Genomic DNA, 12,170 nt, shown 5'->3' with positions numbered 1-12,170 from the left:
CTAGTTTTATTAGTGATACTACTTTTCTGGAGTCAGAGTCTTGCTCTGTTGCCCAGGCTGGAGTGCAGTGACAGTCATGTCTCACTGCAACCTTGAACTTGTGGGCTCAAGTGATCCTCCCTCCTCAGCCTCCAAAGTAGATTAGACGACCGTGCCCAGCGAAGTTTTTGACTTTTTGTAGGGATGGGGTCTTGCTGTGTTGCTCAGGCTGGTCTCGAATTCCAGGCCTCAAGCAGTCCCCTTGCCTCAGCCTCCCAAAGAGCTGGGATTACAGGCTGTGCCTAGCCGATATATATTTTTTTAAAGGACACTAGTACCATTATGTCCTTTTAAGTCCTCTTTTACATGTTACATACACCAAAAACACCTAATAGGCTGACAGATGCTCCCTTTGTGCCAAATATTGAGAACCTTCTCTTGCCCAGAGATTCAAGTTTACATTTCTTAAAACACAAACTGAAACTGAAGTTTATGAAAACATTATCTCACTTTAGCAGTTTGTATTACCTCCAGGACACTACTGGCTGAAGCTGTACAGCCCACAGGGCAAAAATTATAATTATAATGCTTTTTCTATTGTCTTAATTTGCTTCAGTTACTGAATTTATAAAATGTGGTGTCTTGTACTGTATAAATACAAGTGTGCATAAATGACTTTCCAATAAACCATAAATTGATTCCTTACTTTTCACAATGCTTTATTAGGAGGTATCTGCTGACCCCACATATTTTAGCATATGCTCATGTATCTCAAGATTAAAGTCTAAATACATTTTAAATTCATGGTCATACCTTTAAAAAATGACCAATGAGGTGGCTCACGCCTGTAATCCCAGCACTTTGGGAGGCCGAGGCGGGCGGATCACAAGGTCAGGAGATCGAGACCATGGTGAAACCCCGTCTCTACTAAAAATACAAAAAATTAGCCGGGTGCGGTTGTGGGCGCCTGTAGTCCCAGCTACTCGGGAGGCTGAGGCAGGAGAATGGCGTGAACCCGGGAGGCGGAGCTTGCAGTGAGCCGAGATCGCGCCACTGCACTCCAGCCTGGGCGACAGAGCGAGACTCTGTCTCAAAAAAAAAAAAAAAAAAAAAATGACCAATGAATATATATAGGATCTACTCCCAACCACCCACACGGCACTAATAAAAACAGTGGAGGCAGGCTGAGGTGGTGGGGTTCTTGCCCCAGCTATATTTGTGATCTTAGAGGTTGCTGTAACAAATTACAAGTTGGTGGCTTAAAACAGCAATTTATTCTCAGTTCTGAAGGCCAGAAGTCAGAAATTAGTTTTACTGAGCCAAATCAAATGATGCTTCTCAGGAGGCTCTGATGGGGAATATGTTCCTTGGCATCTCCCAGCTCCTGGGGGCTGCCTCACTCCGATCTTCAAGGCCAGCATCTTCCAATCTGCTGTGTGTGGATCTCCCTCGGGCTCTCTCTCATGAGGGAACTTGTGATCGTATTTAGGGCCCACTAGGATTATCCAAGGTAATCTCCCCATCCTGAGATCCTTAATCTAATTATAATAATATCTGCAAATAAGGTAACAATTACAGGTTCCAGAGATTAGGCCTGATTATCTCTGGAGGCAGTCATTCAGACTACACTGTCTTTCCAGGTTCTGACAGGTTGTCTCTTCTGAAAAGTTGGCTGCATCATGCAATGCTACAACAGTACTGCTAATAAAACCCTGCAGTAATGGAAATGTTTTCTATCTATGCTGCCCCTAACCACATGTGGCTGTTGATCCGTGGATGTATTACAGGGCCTCTGCCCAAGTAACTCAAGGGGGAGAAGACCACCACCAGGACTCCGTGGAGTGCTTTGTGAAACCAGTGGTTATTCTTGACAACTATTTGCTAGAGCCTTTTTATCTGTGCTGCCCCTAGCCACATGCAGCTATTGAATATTTGAAATGTGGCCAATGAGTTATCACAACCAACCATATCCACCGATTTTTGTATACTTGCTCACTGGTTCTTACGATACCTAGAATACTACTTGATCCATAGTTAAATGCTCCATTAAAAGAACATTAGAGCTATTCCTATACTATGTAAATACTAAGTATCAGTTCCAGTTTTAGTAGATGTGCGGCAGAAACATGCACAATACTAAATATCAATATTGTCATTTTGTTCTAACATTATGACTCTACGGTATTATAAAAATGATTAAATAGTACTACCAACTAATATATCATTTGCTGAGTACTTACTACTTACCAAGTAGTCTGATGTATGACATATTACTCGTTAATAAAACCTAACACTAAGTGGTTTAAGATCACACATAGAGATCTGAACCTAGGCTCAACATTATGCTGCCCTTAGAAGGGGACTATAAGCCACTTACCTACAAAATGTCAAGCACCTGACTAGACCCTCTGTAACATGCTGGGAACCAAGGGGGACTTTACAGAATGGAGAGAAACACAGGCAGTTAGGCAAGTTCACACACAATGTGCAATGTAGTTCTGATGCTACAGGGCCATTACATAGAAGGGCTGGTGGTGGTCAGAGAAAAGTTAGGTTAAGAGCAGTAAGGTATAAGGCAATAGGGAGCATTCCAGTTAAATTAAAACATTCAGAGCCCGGAAGGCCAGAGCACATTGCCATTTTACAAAAGTTTGAAAATAACCAACTCTCCACTACTATATACAGACATTAAGTCCTCCCCTCCAAGGGCACTTCTCTATAGCTTCACTGCTTCTCCAAACCTTTAAACACAACTATCCTCAGGGGCTTTGCACTAGTTTTCCCTCTGCCTAGAATGCTCTCCCCTCAACTATATATAAGGCCATGACATCTCCCTCAGCTCTTTCATGTTGAGTGAGGCCTCCCTTGCCAGCCATGTTAAGTCATCTCCCTTTCCTTCCCTCCTTAGCAATTATAGCCAGCTAATGCATTAGTTGAATATTTTTTGTACTAGTCCATTCTCACATTGCTATAAGCAACTGAGACTGGGTAATTTATAAAGAAAAGATTTGTCTCATCTCAGCAGGCTGCACAGGGAGCTTGGCTGCTGAGGCTTCAGGAAACTCACAATCATGGGGTATGTCTAAAAGGAAGCACATGGCCAAAGTAGGAGGAAGGGGAGGTGCCACACTTTTAATCTAAACTCTGCCATTCTTCTGCCTCTGACTTGAGAAAACGTGCACAATTGCATAACCTTTATTTTTAATTTTTCTTTTCAGGCTGGAGCACAGTGACAAGATCATGGGTCACTGCAGTCTCAACCTCTTGGGCTCAAGCAATCCTTCTGCCTCATTTTTTGTAGAGATGAGGTGTTTCTATGTTGCCCAAGATAGTCTTAACTCCTGACCTCAAGCGATCCCCCTGCCTTGGCCTTCCCAAGTGCTGGGATTACAGGCACCAGCCACTGCCTCAGCCACACTACACATCTAAACAACCAGAACTCATGAGAACTCACTATCCTAAGGAACAATAAGAGGGAAATCCTCCCTTTTGATCCATCACCTCCCACCAGGCCCCTCCTCCAACATTGGGATTACAATTCAACATTATCTGAACTTATGAGCAATTACCTAAACTTATGAGGCTAGACTTTACAATATGGAACATAAAAGTTTAGATAAAAAGGTAAGAACAGTGCTATGAATTAAGAATGACTCCAAGATAAATATTAAATACTTGCTACATAGACACACAAAAAAACCAGAATGCACTGACAGATACTCATTTTGTGCCAAATTTTGTGAAACTTCTTCGGCTCAATGCAATGAAATAATACAAAGAGTTCATATTCCTAACAGCTCTACTGTGGTCCTTTCCTAGTTTAATTCTTAACTGTTACAGCAGGACACCAAATCTCAAGAAACAGGTGACTTTCCAGAAGTCACACTGCTGAAAAGTTATACACGTGAAGCCTCTCAGAGATACTCACATGTGATGAAACTTGAGTTACCCCTAATCCATTTCTTTAATTATGAAACGGGAGAATAGAATCTGTAAGGTTAGCAGAGAGAAAAGACAAGAGACCCAAGGTCAGGCAAGTAAGTTTATTAACCTGCCGGGCTTCTCCACCAGAGGTGGCAGCCCTGAGCTTACAAAATGAGGGGTTTATATGGGGGAGAGAGACCCGGGGGGTTGTTAGTTGATTAACTACCACATTTCATCTCGTGGCCGGCTTACAATATATTATCTTGTGAAAACAGGAATTTACAAGGGGGTGTAAGTTAGGTTTATCCACGTTTCTCATGACCTCCCCCGTGCCACCCGGAGGGCTTCGGTGTAGCAAGTCTGGGGACCTTGCTGTGGCACCTAGATAAGGGTTCAGGAATGCAGGTGCAGAGTATTCAGGTTAAGGGTCAGCTGCATTGAGTTGGCGGGGGCGGGGTGGTCCTGGGGCAGCTTGTCCCTAACAGAATCCACCTCTGAGTTGTGACAATTAAATGAAAAAGGCTGAAAAGGTGAACATGAAGCACCTGCTACATTGCCCTGTTGCCACCAGCGTTGTCCCACTGCTCTAGCTCCTGTGGCACTGCACGGACACGTGGTTGCTACAAGTTAGTACGCATATTTGGCCTTATTAGAGGCACTTTCCTATTGTAACTGAAGGGATAGTTGGCTTAAGTCAACTGAAATACCAGCAACAGGACATTCCAGCTTCAATGGCTTGTACCTGTAGTTGTCAACCTATAGAAAGAAAAGTTTTAAAATGACGTTTTAAACAAAGAAAACGGAAATGTATCGCTTGTTCTACAAACTGTGTGAAGAAAATCACAAAGGCGCTCAGGTTGTAACGAAATTTTTTCTGGTTCAGCTGTGACTCCAGACAGGATCCAAAGGGGAGATTTCCAGTCTCTTCTCTGGGTTTTATGGAGACTTACTTTACCCTTCTGTGTTAGCCTCTTAAAGCACTGGGTCAACCTTAAAAGGGCACAGGAAAGGGTGCTTTGGGATTTTTTTTCTTTGATTTTACAGGGTTCACTATTATTTCCTGCGTTGCTCTCCATACCTCGTGGATCTCTGCTTCTCTAAGTCTGAAACCACCACTAGAAACAGCTGTTTTGTTTGGTGAGCATCTACATGGATGTTTCCTTCCAGTTAAGGGGAGGCGGATTCGGACCTTGGCGACAAACAGACGCCGGGGAACCCTCCGGTACCACTGGCCACGTGCTCCGGGTTGAGTCATTTCCCCCTGCTCAAGGCTACGAACATACCTGTGCTAAGAACTGAGGCAGCTGCACTTCCGCAGACGTAAGAGATGAACTCCTGAGCTCAAGGTCAGCTGGGGTTGGGTTCCTGTCGCCGCACGCGTGGCCCGCCCGAAACCCGCTACAAAGTAGTGGCGCGTCCGCCCTGGCGAAGCAAAGGGCAAAATTGTTACGGTGCCCGGGACCTGCCCCGGGAACCTCTGGCTGTTCCTCTGGGCGCGGCGCCTGTGCCTCGCGCGGCCCCGGGACGAGCACTGCCGCCCGCCCCCCGGGCAGCCGAGGGCTGCTCTACCCCTCCGTTCTGGCCGCCGGGAGCAGAGAAGCTCGGGGCGGGCAAAGCTCGTGGGGACACGGGGCGAGCCCAGCCCTGATCCGGCCCGCGGGCCGGCCGGGCGCCCTCCCTCCAGAGACCGAAAGCCGAAGGCTGAAGACGCACTTACCGCGCGATTCCAGCTGACAAAGAGGCGGGCGACCTTCGCCGGGCGAACAAACCAGAGAGGCGGCGCGGGGCGGGGCGGGGCGGGGGAGGGGAGGAGGAGGGTCGCGGGGCCCGCAGCCAATCCCGGGAAGACTCTGGGCGAGGGCGGGGCTCGCAGCCGATCCCTGGAGAAGTCGGGGAGCTCAGCCAATCCCGGGAAGACCCTGAGCGGGGCGGGGTGGAGGGCGGCGGCACGCACAGCCAATCCCGGACGGGGCAGGACGGGCCTGGCCATTGGCTCTCGGTGTCCGGGGCCGACCTAGGTCTGGCTCTTGCAGTGGCGCGGAGATAAGCCGTGTCTGCGCGCAGAGCATTCTCGGAATTAGATTCTTCAGGCTCCCCACCAATCCCCAGCGTTGGTGATTCTGGTGCTCTTAGGCCCTAGACCCTTCCTCGGGTTCTCTTGTGGGGAGGCCATCGAGGTTACTCTACGGCTGGCCTAAGGCCTTGAGATTCCCTTTCCTAAAGCCAGACTAATCCGATGTGTGTTCATAATCTGTGTCCGCCTAAACCGTAAGCTTAAAGAGAAGCCACGACCATGTCTTGTTCGACAAGCTCACTCCCATGGCCTCTCCTAAAGCTAGGACTGCTTCCTTTCCTCATGCTCCCTCTTTATTCATTTGCAGAGTCCAGTAAGTAAACCATAATCAGTTGGAGGGTGGGAGTTGGGGAGGTTGAGAAGGCAGCCATAGCAGTCTCAAGGTAACAGGCTCAAACGTGGCAAACAAGTAGAATAAAATTGGAGTATATGCCAAAAGAAGAACTTCTATTACTGTTTCACATACTTACCATCTGCTAACAAATCTAATCCTCAAAATATATTTTGTCATCTCCAAATTATAGATGGGGAAATAATTATGTTATGTGACTTGCCCAAAGTCACAGAGCAGCTAGCCAGTGGTAGATCCAGGATTTGAACTCAAGCAGCCTGAAGGCAGAGCCCCTCAAACACCATGCTACCTAGCCTTTCCCCAGGTATTGAGGATGGAGCAGGAAGGGAAACCAAAAAATGGCCTACATTTGGTTAACTGATCAAGACAGGCAGCTCTGGTGGGGTTGTAGCTTTGCAAGCAGAAAGAACAGCTCGTCCAGAGCCCCAAGGTAAACAGGAACGGGATTTACCTGTTTAAGAACGCCCAGAAATGGAACATAAGGAGCAGAATGGCCTGAGATGAGAATGGCTTGGGGCCAGACCATGCCAGAAACCCTGGAAGAGTTGTTTTGTTTTGTTTTGTTTTGTTTTTGAGATGGAGTCTTGCTCTGTTACCCAGACTGGAGTGTGGTGGCGTGATCTTGGCTCACTGCAGCCTCCACTTCCCAAGTTCAAACGATTCTCCTGCCTCGGCCTCCCGGGTAGCTGGGATTACAGGCACACACCACCATGCCTGGCTAATTTTTGTATTTATGGAAGAGTTTATATTTTGTGCTAACGATGATGGAAAGCTGTTCAAGTGCTTTTTTTGTTTGTTTTCGTGTGTGTTTTTTTAAACAGTGGAATGATAGGATCTGATGTAGGGTGTGGTTTCGGGTGTGATTAAGGTGATTTTGGTGGGAAGACGAAGTTGAATAAAATTTACCAATAAACCCTAGCAGCTAGTCATCATCTTGCAGATATTCAGAGGATCTTGTTGAAACCGGAGAGTGAGTATCAGTTTATTGTCCCCTCACCTTTCTCAGGAATCTTTCAAACATATCTCTAGTTGGAATCTGTCCTTTTTATAGTCCCTTTTGATAGCTGAGAGATATTACCTTTCCTTTAACTATGGCAATGAATTTGGTCAGGCTACATGGGAAAATATAGGAAAAGAGAAGTAAATCTCCTTAGTAAAGAGACTAATGCAGGAATTCAGCAGCAACCTAGCAGGGGCTGGGGGTAGTTGTGCAGAATGTCTTCTCCCCTCCCCCAACCAGGAGATAAAAATGGGAAGGAATTATGAAAGAATTACATTTGTGTTTGATTCAAGAGAAATTCACCTTAATCTGAAGGCTTCACATTTCTGACCAAATACCTCAATTCAATGAACATGAAAAACTCAGTTCATTTGAAATAGTAAAACTTCACTGGGCTTAGAGGAGAAATGTCTATTAAATACAGAGATGATAGAACAAAATAAACTGATTTATAATTGCTTTTAAGTTAGGTTCAAGATAATATGTATTTGGTACTAAAAATGCTTACAATACAGTTTAAAGAGAATTGTTTCAATTGGGTTCATTATTAGGCCTAATTTTTTGAGAGAAATTAATATGTCCAATCCTTCCTTCCTTCCTTTTTTCTTTCTCTCTCTCTCTCTTTCTTCTTTCTTCCTTTCTTCCTTCCTTCCTTCCTTCCTTCCTTCCTTCCTTCCTTCCTTCCTTCCTTCCTTCTTTCTTTCTCTGTATCTCTCTCCCTCCCTCCCTGCTTCCCTCGCTCCCTCCCTTCCTTCCTTCGTTTTCTTTTCTCTCTTGCTCTCTCTCTCTTTCTTGCTCTCTCTCTCTCTCTCTCTCTCATCTCTCTCCCTCTCCCTTTCTTTTCCTTTTGACAGGGTCTTTATCACTTAGGCTAGAGTGCAGTGGCACGATCATAGCTCATGGGTCTAGCTCCAACTCCTAGGCTTAAGTGATCCTCCCGCCTCAGCCTCCCAAAGCATTGGCATTACAGGTGTGAGCCACCACGCCTGGCCAGTCTGTCCAATTTGAGGGAGTTCAGTCGGTCCAACTTTAATCTGTCTGAAGTTGAATAAAGGGACCTAGAAGAATACTCACCAGCCCTCCAGATATTCTCAGTTGGATTTCCCAGAGACACCACAAAATCACTCTTTTGGCCCAGAGTTTATTCTCTTCTTCCACCTGTCTACTTCCTTTTTGTGTCTTCTGTCTTGAAGAATAACAATTCCTTATCCCAGCTGTCCAGGACTTAGAGCAAATGCTTTCCTTTCTCAGCCTCCTCCTCCATTTCTCAGCCTCCTACTTCCTCGTCTTCTTCCATGCAGGCAGTTCTTCCTATTGACCATCCACGAGTCTGCCTCTTCTTTCCAGCCCTTGCTTGTACTTTAGTTCTAGCTCCATCATTTACTTTCAGCATCATCCACTGCAGTAGCCTCCACCTTCATTCAGCTTCCCTGTCTCCAGTGTTTCCTTCCCTATGAATTCTGCCACACTGCTGTCATCTCCATTGGAAATTATTAAATGGTTCTTTGCTGCCACCAGGAAAAAAACCGACCCCCACCTATCTACCTCCTCCTCCCACTTCCCACATACCTATTATGATCCAACCATGCTGAAATAACTGCAGAGCCCTGAATGCTGTCCAACACTGTCCCATACAACTTTCTGCAGTGATGGAAATATTCTGTATCTCTGCTGTCCAGTATGGGAGCCATATGTGGCTATTGAGTACTTGAAATGTGAATAGCACAACACAAGACCTGGATCTTAAACTTTATTTACTTTTAACTAATTTAAATTTAAATAGTCATGCTGGGCCTGGTGGTGGTATGCCTATAATCCCAGCTATGTGGGCAGAAGTCTGAGGTGGGAGGATCCCTTGAGGCCAGAAGTTTGAGGCTGCAGTGTGCTCTGACAGTGCCTGTGAATAGCCACTGCACTCCAGCTGCCACAATATAGCAAGACCCCATCTCTAAAGAAAAAAAAAAAATTAGCTAAGCATGGCAGAATAGGCCTGTAGTCCCAGCTACTCAGGCAGCTGAGGCAAGAGGATCACTTGAGATCAGGATTCAAGGCTGCAGTGACCTATGATGGCACCACTGCACTACAGCCTGGGTGACAGAGCAAGACATCTAAGATAGATAAATAGATAAAAATAGAAGTCACATGTGGCTGGTAGATACTACATTGAACTTCACAACAGTTTACATCCTTGCTTCTCAAAGTGTGATCCATCAGCATGGGTATTCCCTGGAAACTTGTAGGAATGCATCTCAGGCCTCATCCCAGATCTGCTGATTCAGAATCTGCATTCCACAAGATCCCCAGGTGATCGGTATGCACATTAAAGTTTCAAGAGCCACAGCTCTAATAAGCTCTTGCTTCCTTGGCTTTTACATGTACTGTTCTCTTGGTCTGGGCTGTCTGTCACCTGTTCTTTTTTCCTTAACTCCTACATATCCCTTGAGACCCATCTACACTCACAGCCTGCTGTTAATATGGTAATCTAGAGGGTAGGGAATGAAGGATATGGGGAAAGGAGTGAGAGGGAAAGAGAAAATATCTATGATAAAACTGCTTGTATCTTGTAATCTTAAATAACTATATGTATGTAGTTATAAATACACACATACACATATATACTATGTATATATTTATAGTATAGTATGTATATATGTATAGTATTCTATGTATATACATGTGTAAGTATAGTTTGTCTGTGTGTGTGTGTTTGTGTGTAAAAATATGGTTACTACAATGTCAGTGGTAGTTCTCTCAAGGTGATGGGATTTCATGTGTCTTACTTTCTAAAAATATTTTTGAGGTATCATTCAAATTCTTTACAATGAGCATGTATTACTGATATATAATTTTAATTACAGAAAACAAAATAAAGACTATATTAGCCTTTTGTAAGAAACTGCAAGAACATGATATCAGAATAAAGTATAGTGTTTTACAAAAAAGGAGAGCCCCCCGCCTTCCACAATTAGAGATACTCCCTTGTCTACAACACAAGAGCGGGCAGTAGCTATGGCATAAGCAACAACTGACCTGAAAACAAAAGAATGATCTCTTGTGGTGCCTCCACTGCTGTCTCCTGTGTCTACCCTCCCACCCCCACAGCAGACATGGTCCTAGCACCACGACAATCACCTCTTCTCTGTCCCTTGCCTGACTCCTAGCTAGGGCTGGAGCCTGAAAAGGGGCCTTAGGTGCACAGAGAGGGTCACCTGGAGTCACTAGAAGCATCTGCAGAAGTATATGGATATGTTGGGTGACTCAGATGACATCTTTTTTGGCCCTTTGCATCAAGGATTTATTCTATCAAATACTCTATTAAGAACTAATGTTTTCATTTATTGGCTATTATATTTCTTTTCTAAATTTTGGCAATTTTTTCTTTACTGAAAAAAACGTGACAGTTACCTGAGAGGTTATTTTAAATTCATGGCAAAATGTGTTTTGCTGAGCTATGGGATGAAATTTCTTCACATCTCAGTGTGCTCAGCTGTGGAAGTCAGTTATAGGGTATAGAGCTCTGGTGGTAGGGTAAGGCCCAAAAAGCCACCAGAGTGAATAGAGGAGACAACGTAGCCTGGAGCCAAGACATGGTTTATATTCTGCACAGTAACTAATCTGCAAAAATAACAGGATGTTTTGAAATTTGATTAAGCAGCAAGGTGAAGGAAGCATTTTGGGGAGTTAGATCTAATTATTATTAAGGGTATTGTACAAGTTCTAATTCAATTCTAAAGATAGGAGGAAATTTGTATTCTTTATTTTAAAACAAGGTGGCTTATCTAAATAAGTAACAAACTCAGTGTTTTATTTAATTAATTATTTTTTGAGACATGGTCTTGCTCTGTCGCCAGAGCTGGAGTGCAGTGGTGCGATCTCGGCTCACTGCAACCTCCGCCTCCCGGGTTCCGGTGATTCTCCTCAATAGCTGTAATCCCAGCCTCCTGAGTAGCTGGGATTACGGGCGGCTGCCACCACGCCTGGCTAATTTTTGCATTTTTAGTAGAGTTGGAGTATCACCAAGTTGGCCAAGATGGTCTTACTCTCTTGACCTTGTGATCCACCCGCCTTGGCCTCCCAAAGTGCTGGGATTACAGACATGAGCCACGGCGCCTGGCTCCGAAACTCAGTGTTTTAAATCATCCTTTTGTACATGTATGATCATATTTATAATTCTATATCTATTTATCAATCTACTACTGGCGGCACCCACCTCACGTATTGGCGGCTCCAGAGGTGTCATGTGACTTGGATGCCGGGATGGAGCCAGACTTTGTGAGATGTGAAGCTTATACAATTTGGGTGGTCCTTAAAAGAAACAATGCAAAAACATCATACTTTTATGAATTTTGCAAAAATATGCACCCCATGGACACATTGTTAGAGCTGTTCTTGGGCCCTAGGTGAGGCCCATGCAAATAAAGAAATTGACACCTAAACTTTACTTCAACAGTTTTAGGGTAAATCTACCTTGGCTGCTCAGATGCTCTAGAAAGGGGAATTGTTGACTACTTTTTAATATCATCCTTAGCATAGCACAGCTAAGGAGGAAACTCCATGCTTACACAAGGGCTTCTTCCTTAATCATCAGCAATGGTCCAGTTTACCCTACACCTACTATTTGTGCCAGGCACTGTTCTAAGCCTTTTTTTTGCATTGTCTCTTTTGAGTCCTCATACTAACACTGAGATACATGTACTAGACAATCTCCATTTTACAGATAGGAAACTGAGACCCAGAGATATTGAATAACTTGCCCAAGAAGAGGTACCTGCTGAGTGATGAAAAACAGGCAGAGGTGGGGATGGGTTTCTAGCTGTCGAATTCCTGGGGCAGTGCTGTCT

At 44.7% G+C, this 12,170-nt stretch overlaps 1 long non-coding RNA gene and 1 other non-coding gene across 2 annotated transcripts; both read right to left on the bottom strand.

The window, feature by feature from the left end:
- Nucleotides 1–1,518: 1,518 nt before the first annotated feature.
- Nucleotides 1,519–5,766, bottom strand: LOC105499570 (uncharacterized). The gene is made up of 4 exons (XR_011621182.1): nt 5,621–5,766; nt 5,187–5,325; nt 3,908–4,659; nt 1,519–1,533 (listed from the first exon to the last, which is right to left on the bottom strand). It is a non-coding gene; the product is annotated as an uncharacterized lncRNA (long non-coding RNA).
- On the bottom strand, nt 4,785–4,906 carry LOC112423228 (small nucleolar RNA SNORA26). The gene has a single exon (XR_003013707.2). It is a non-coding gene; the product is annotated as a small nucleolar RNA SNORA26 (small nucleolar RNA).
- Nucleotides 5,767–12,170: the final 6,404 nt, after the last annotated feature.

Source organism: Macaca nemestrina, chromosome 3 (assembly GCF_043159975.1).
Source record: "Macaca nemestrina isolate mMacNem1 chromosome 3, mMacNem.hap1, whole genome shotgun sequence".
Classification (NCBI taxonomy): Eukaryota; Metazoa; Chordata; class Mammalia; order Primates; family Cercopithecidae; genus Macaca; species Macaca nemestrina.
The sequence above is the reverse complement of the archived record's forward strand: the minus strand, read 5'-3'. Positions and strand labels throughout refer to the sequence as shown.